General features: G+C 38.0%; 1 pseudogene; it reads left to right on the top strand.

Annotated features, from left to right (window-relative positions):
- Window positions 1-4179: 4179 nt before the first annotated feature.
- LOC142844920 (olfactory receptor 4F6-like) lies at window positions 4180-5099 on the top strand (annotated as a pseudogene).
- The last annotated feature ends 804 nt before the right edge of the window (window positions 5100-5903 follow it).

The following is a 5903-nucleotide window of genomic DNA, read 5'->3' as shown; positions in this document are numbered from 1 at the left end:
TTCTGACCTACCTATCCAGCACTTCCTTGCACCTCTGTCTATCCCACTGATAGAACTATCTTTGAAGAAAATCAGAAATTCAATGGAAACACATTGAGCAGAAGAAAAACCTAATCAACTATAAAAATAAATTCAACGTGGAAATTGCAACATATCAAGTAAAATGTACAAATCAGAGGAATGAGCAAAGCCATGAGGTGTTCAACATGGTAGATATTCCTCCAGTGGCATTTTCATGGAAGTCTTACATGTGTGTTCCACAAAGGGAATAAAATAAGAATTGAAGTGTAGCCAGGTGGGAAAAATATCAATAATTTTGGAAAACAGTAAAGAAGCTAGGGTTCATATAGATAGATAGATAGATAGATAGATAGATAGATAGATAGATAGATAGATAGATAGATGATAGATAGATAGATAGATAGATAGATAGATATGTTGAAGGGCTGAATTCTAACTGTAAATACAATATTTATATAGATATACAATAAGCTGTTAAGAGACATTCTCATATTGTATCATCAATATGGGATGATTGGCAAACAATTGATTAAAACTTGATTTATACTATGTGATAAAACCTTCAAAACCTTCTCTTCTTAAAATTTCATCCAAGTGATGTATTGTGATTCCTTGATCCACAGGCAGGACACAAAGTGTAGGACAATCATAGAAAAATAAGGAGGTGGAATGAAATAATAAATAAATCTGGACTGATGAGACCAAGAGGGAAACACACTTACTCAGATTTTCCAACAGTTTGTTCTAAGGCTTAAGCAGAGTCCTCACCCTTCGTGGACCTTTGTTATCTTAGTTTAGAATCAAAAGACTGTCACAAACATGCAGCAAAGTTTCACTGGGGTGATAGTAGCCTTCCAGTCTGTCCCAGGAGCACTAAGGACTCATGTAAAAGCATGCAGGTCTAATGTCCTCTCTACATAACTTCTAGGACACTGAGCAATGTCCTGACCTCTCTCTGTACATCCCAGGAAGAGGATACAGTGGAGAAGCTTCTGGTGATTATATTGAACTCTTGAGGAAATTTTTCAGCACTATCCAGAAACTTCTAATTTACTTCAACATTTTTTAATAATTGAAAAGAAAAAGTAAATAGCCAGTCTTTTCCTGATCTGTTTCAAATGTTGACTTGTGATTTTAACAAAAACTCTAGCATTATCAGCCTGCTCCATCGATGCTAATTTCACATGATTTAAAGTCCATTGCCTGTTGATGTTGGCCCAGGAAAGGATGAGCTGCCCTGAGCACAGGAGGGAATGCCCTACTCTGTAGAGAACCCTGAGGCATTTCCTGTTACACTTCACACATAGCAGCGGAAGTGTGAGCACAGACTCTTGCACTCAGATGAACACAGGTAAGACAGTGGAACTGAGGTCTGAATCCTCATTAATAAACACTATTCAGTCTTCAATCTGTTTTCACTGAAGTATTAGATTTAAACTACTTTTCTGCCCTTTTGTTAAATGAAGATGTATTTCTGCTCTCAGACAATGCAACCTGTCAGTTTTCTCTCCCTTGACTGTTCCCCACTCCCTCACCTATCTTCTTCCCCAGGTCCTCTCCACTAGGTCCCCTCTGCCTTTGGTTCCCTGCAGGAGGGAGTAGGTTCCAAGAGACACCAACCAAACATGACAAAGCAAGGTACAATAAGACAAGGCAAAAGCAATCAAATGGAGGCTGGACAAGGCAACCCTGTGAAAGAAGAGAGTCCTAAGAGCAGGCAAAGGGGTCAGAGATACACGCTCAGTGTTAAAAGTCCCACAAAAACACCTTAACATACACAGAGAACCTGGTGAGGAGCCGTGCAAACCCCATACTTCCCACTTCAGTCTCTCTGAGGCCATATGCACCCACTTAGTTGGTTCAGTGGCTCATGCTCTCCTTGCATCCTCCAGCCTCTCTGATTCCTACAATCTTTCTTCCCTTCCCCAAGTGCAGAGGGGACGGACCTGATGAAGGCCCTCAATTTAGACTCTTCCTCCTGCGTTTTGTCTGCTGTGGTTGAGCACTCACTCTCATCTACCAGAGGAAGCCTCTGATACTGACTGAACAAGACATCAATCTATGATTAGAGAAGAATATTATTAGTAATCATTTTAATGATTTTTCCCCATTCATTTTGATTCTGCCCTAAGTCTCTGGTTCTTAACCATCCCACACAATATAAGGCATGGACTCTCTCTCATGGCATTGACATCAGACATTGGTTGGCTCTTCTCACAAGTTCTGTGCCACCATGGCCCCAGCACACCTGGCAAGCAGGACAGATTTTACATTGAGGATTTTGTGACTGGTTTGGTGTCCATGTTTCTCTTTCAGTACCCTTCAGAGTACCTTCCCTCACCAGAGAGACTAGAACATACGAGTGAAGGCTCCATACAGGCACGAGCTCAAACTCTCTACATTCAGTGAGTTTGTGGATGTTGGCCTCTCAATGATGCCCGTTGTCAATTTGAGAAGAGCGACCCCTGTCCTAGCATCAGCTTCAGTCCCAGTTCTGCCCTCCTTTAAAGCATAGTCATTCTGAGAAACAAATAGCAAGTTTCACACCTGGGGAACTGAGATTTAAATAGATGCAGAGAATTAACCAGCTCGACAGTCCACCAACTATGTCCACAGCTGATTTCCAGATTTTTAAATTAAATTTAATGTGACACAGGACCTAGGTGAATAACTCTTCTTAGAATATTGCAATTTTTAAACTTTCAAGTTAACAATGGTTTAAAAGGGAATAAGTTACTATAGTTTGTAAAAATGTAATAAGCAAGTGTGGACATTGTTTGTGGACATTATTCCAGCTAGTTAATGTTATGTCTCTACTTTCATGGAAGGCATTTTCAAGACATTGAGCTTGAAAACAGTACTTTAGCCAAAATAACAAAAAAAATGTTCTTTCACTGTCTACCTTATTCACAGAAACATACATATGAATACACTCTAGAATTTTCAATCTTAAAGACATAAGTTCTGAACCAATGCAAAAACACTTATGTAAAAACTCAGACGGCATTTGAAACCTAACCTCTTGCTTTCTCTGCTAACAGATGTGAGAATGCTTGCTTCTCCACCAAACCTTGTATTTTGTCAAATATTTAAATACCTGTCTAAATAATAATAAAAGGCTGTTATGTTGCTATTTTTCCATATGTTTAGTTGTGAATGAACTTAGGAGTATTTACCTACAAAGAGACAGGTCCTCACCAGATCCTCTGACATGTTCGTTCTCACTTCTGTGTGGAGGATCATGACATACTGCCCTCATTCTGGTTGCCTCTTTCACTTGATGTTTATCATTTTTTTTTCTCAACTGCGTATCGGACAGAATCTGCTCCAGAGTATTCATGCCCTTTTTTAATTTCTCCAAGTCACACAATGAGTGCCATAAACCTGCATCCTTTGCCCCATTTTGTCACCTTGTCATGTCAATATAGAGATAAGAGAAATGCCCATCTCTTGCCTGGAAATGTGTATATGGGCATTTAATGTAATCATATATTTAATATTAGTATATATTAAAGAATGTTCCAGTTGTGAATACCACCATCACTTAACAATTTCTTCACATTTAATATCCAAAAAGCCTTTAGCTCAGAGTCAACTCAAAAATATGACTACAAAATTGGATTTTTAAAATAAAAGAAATATGTTATCCAAGTAAGTGAAAGAGTTAATTAGTTTAGTACTTTTTTTTAACAATGGTCTATGTCAGGAATATTAATTGCATTTATTTGACCTGGAAGAAGCACATCTTATTTTTTTATATTTTGAAATTATAATTATGTCACTTACCTCCCTCTGATTGTATCCATGTATTTGCCCCTTGCTTTGTTTCAAGCTCATGACATCTTTCCTTTCATTGATTCTACATACATATACTCATAAATACATAAGTATAATCTGCTCAGTACATATAATGTTACTTGCAAGTATATAATTTCAGGGCTGACCACTTCATATTGAGTCAACAACTGGGGAATTCTTAAATGGAGGAGGCTATTTCTCCTGTGCTCAGAATTCTCCAAGCTTTTACTTAAACTATCTCCAACGGCATATTAATCATTCATGTGACTTTGTCAGTTGAGCATTGCTCGTTCTAAACCAGAGTTTCTCCTTGCTCTCCTGTTTCAGATGACATGAGAGTTGTCACAGCCAAAAGAGTCAATGGGTGAAGCAAACTGCTCTGTAGTATCTGAAATTGTCTTCCTGGGACTCTCCAACTTATGGACAACCCAGCTCTTCCTCTTCCTCTTTTCCTGTATATTCTACGTGGCAAGTCTGTTGGGGAATTTTCTCATTGTGCTAACTGTGACTTTAGACCCCCATTTACAGTCCCCTATGTACTTCCTCTTAGCCAATCTTTCCTTTCTCGACTTGATATTTAGCTCCTCCACAGCACCAAAAATGATTTACGACCTTTTCAGAAGGCACAAAACCATCTCTTTTGGGGGCTGTATCACTCAGATCTTCCTAATCCATGCAGTTGGAGGCACTGAGATGTTGCTGCTCATAGCCATGGCTTTTGTAAGCCCCTGCACTACTTGACTATCATGAGTCCAAAAAAGTGTGTTTTGGTTTTAGTTGCTTCCTGGATTACTGGCTTCATTCACTCAGTGACTCAGTTGATTTTTGTCATAGACTTACCCTTCTGTGGCCCTAATGAACTAGACAGCTTTTTCTGTGACCTCCCTCGGTTTATTAAACTGGCTTGTATGGACACATACACCTCGGGGTTCATGGTTACTGCCAATAGTGGGTTCATTTCTGTGGCCTCCTTTTTAATTCTGATCATCTCCTATGTGTTTATTTTGATGACTGTTCAAAAGAAATCTTTGGGTAGTTTATCTAAGGCCCTCTCCACTCTGTCAGCTCATGTCATGGTGGTCATTTTGTTCTTTGGACCAATAATCTTCTTCTACGTGTGGCCATTTCCAACATCACATCTAGATAAATTTCTTGCTCTCTTTGATGCAGTTATTACCCCTTCTCTAAACTCAGTGATCTATACACTTAGGAATAAAGAGATGAAGGTGGCAATGAGAAGACAATGTAGTCAGTTTATTAATTACAATAAAATTTCTTAATATAAAGCACACAAATTATATTAGAATTTCAGATGGATATTGCTACATTGACTGTGTTGTATTTATCCAGAATGTTTTGTGTACCAAAATTTGATATGCCTTCACTTGCTTTCCCCAAAAGTAAAATACCAACTAATAAATAGTTTCTGTAAGAGACATGATGGACTAGAGAGATTGCTCAATAGTTTAGATCAGTCAGTGTTTTTACATAGGACCAAGAATTGGTTCCCAGAGCCCACATGAAGGTTCACAACTGTCTGTAATTCCAGTTTAAATGAGTCAAATTGCCACTTCTGGCCTCTGCTAAAGACAACATTCATTGGTATACATGCATACTTGCAAGCAAATCACTCATACACATGAAATAGAACCATCTATCTTAATAAAAACATATGTACTAAAAAATTAAAGTTTGTGCATGTCATTCCTCACCAATAATACTGCATGGGTATAATGATGAATGCAATAATGATAAACTTGTAAAAATCGGTACGTGATTTTTTTACCTATTTATTTTTCCAATCTTGAGATTGTTTTCAAATTTAATTCTTATAGTTTCTACTTCCTCTGATTTTTTTACTATTCTGATCATTTATTTTCTACCCCTTCAGTTTATCAATCATTTATTTACTAATCTGCTTCCTCAAAGACCAGTAAGACTGAAACTGCATCATTTTTTTGAAAAGACAAACTTTAATATGAAGAACTGTTGACTCAATATAAAACTCCACTGAATGACTTTCAAGGGAAGCCATTGCTTCAGATGAGTTCCCAGCAGCACAGACCAGACCAGAGAGGGCTCAG

This window comes from Microtus pennsylvanicus, chromosome 2 (genome assembly GCF_037038515.1).
Source record: "Microtus pennsylvanicus isolate mMicPen1 chromosome 2, mMicPen1.hap1, whole genome shotgun sequence".
Classification (NCBI taxonomy): domain Eukaryota; kingdom Metazoa; phylum Chordata; class Mammalia; order Rodentia; family Cricetidae; genus Microtus; species Microtus pennsylvanicus.
Note: the sequence above shows the minus strand (reverse complement) of the source record. Positions and strands in the feature narration are given on the sequence as shown.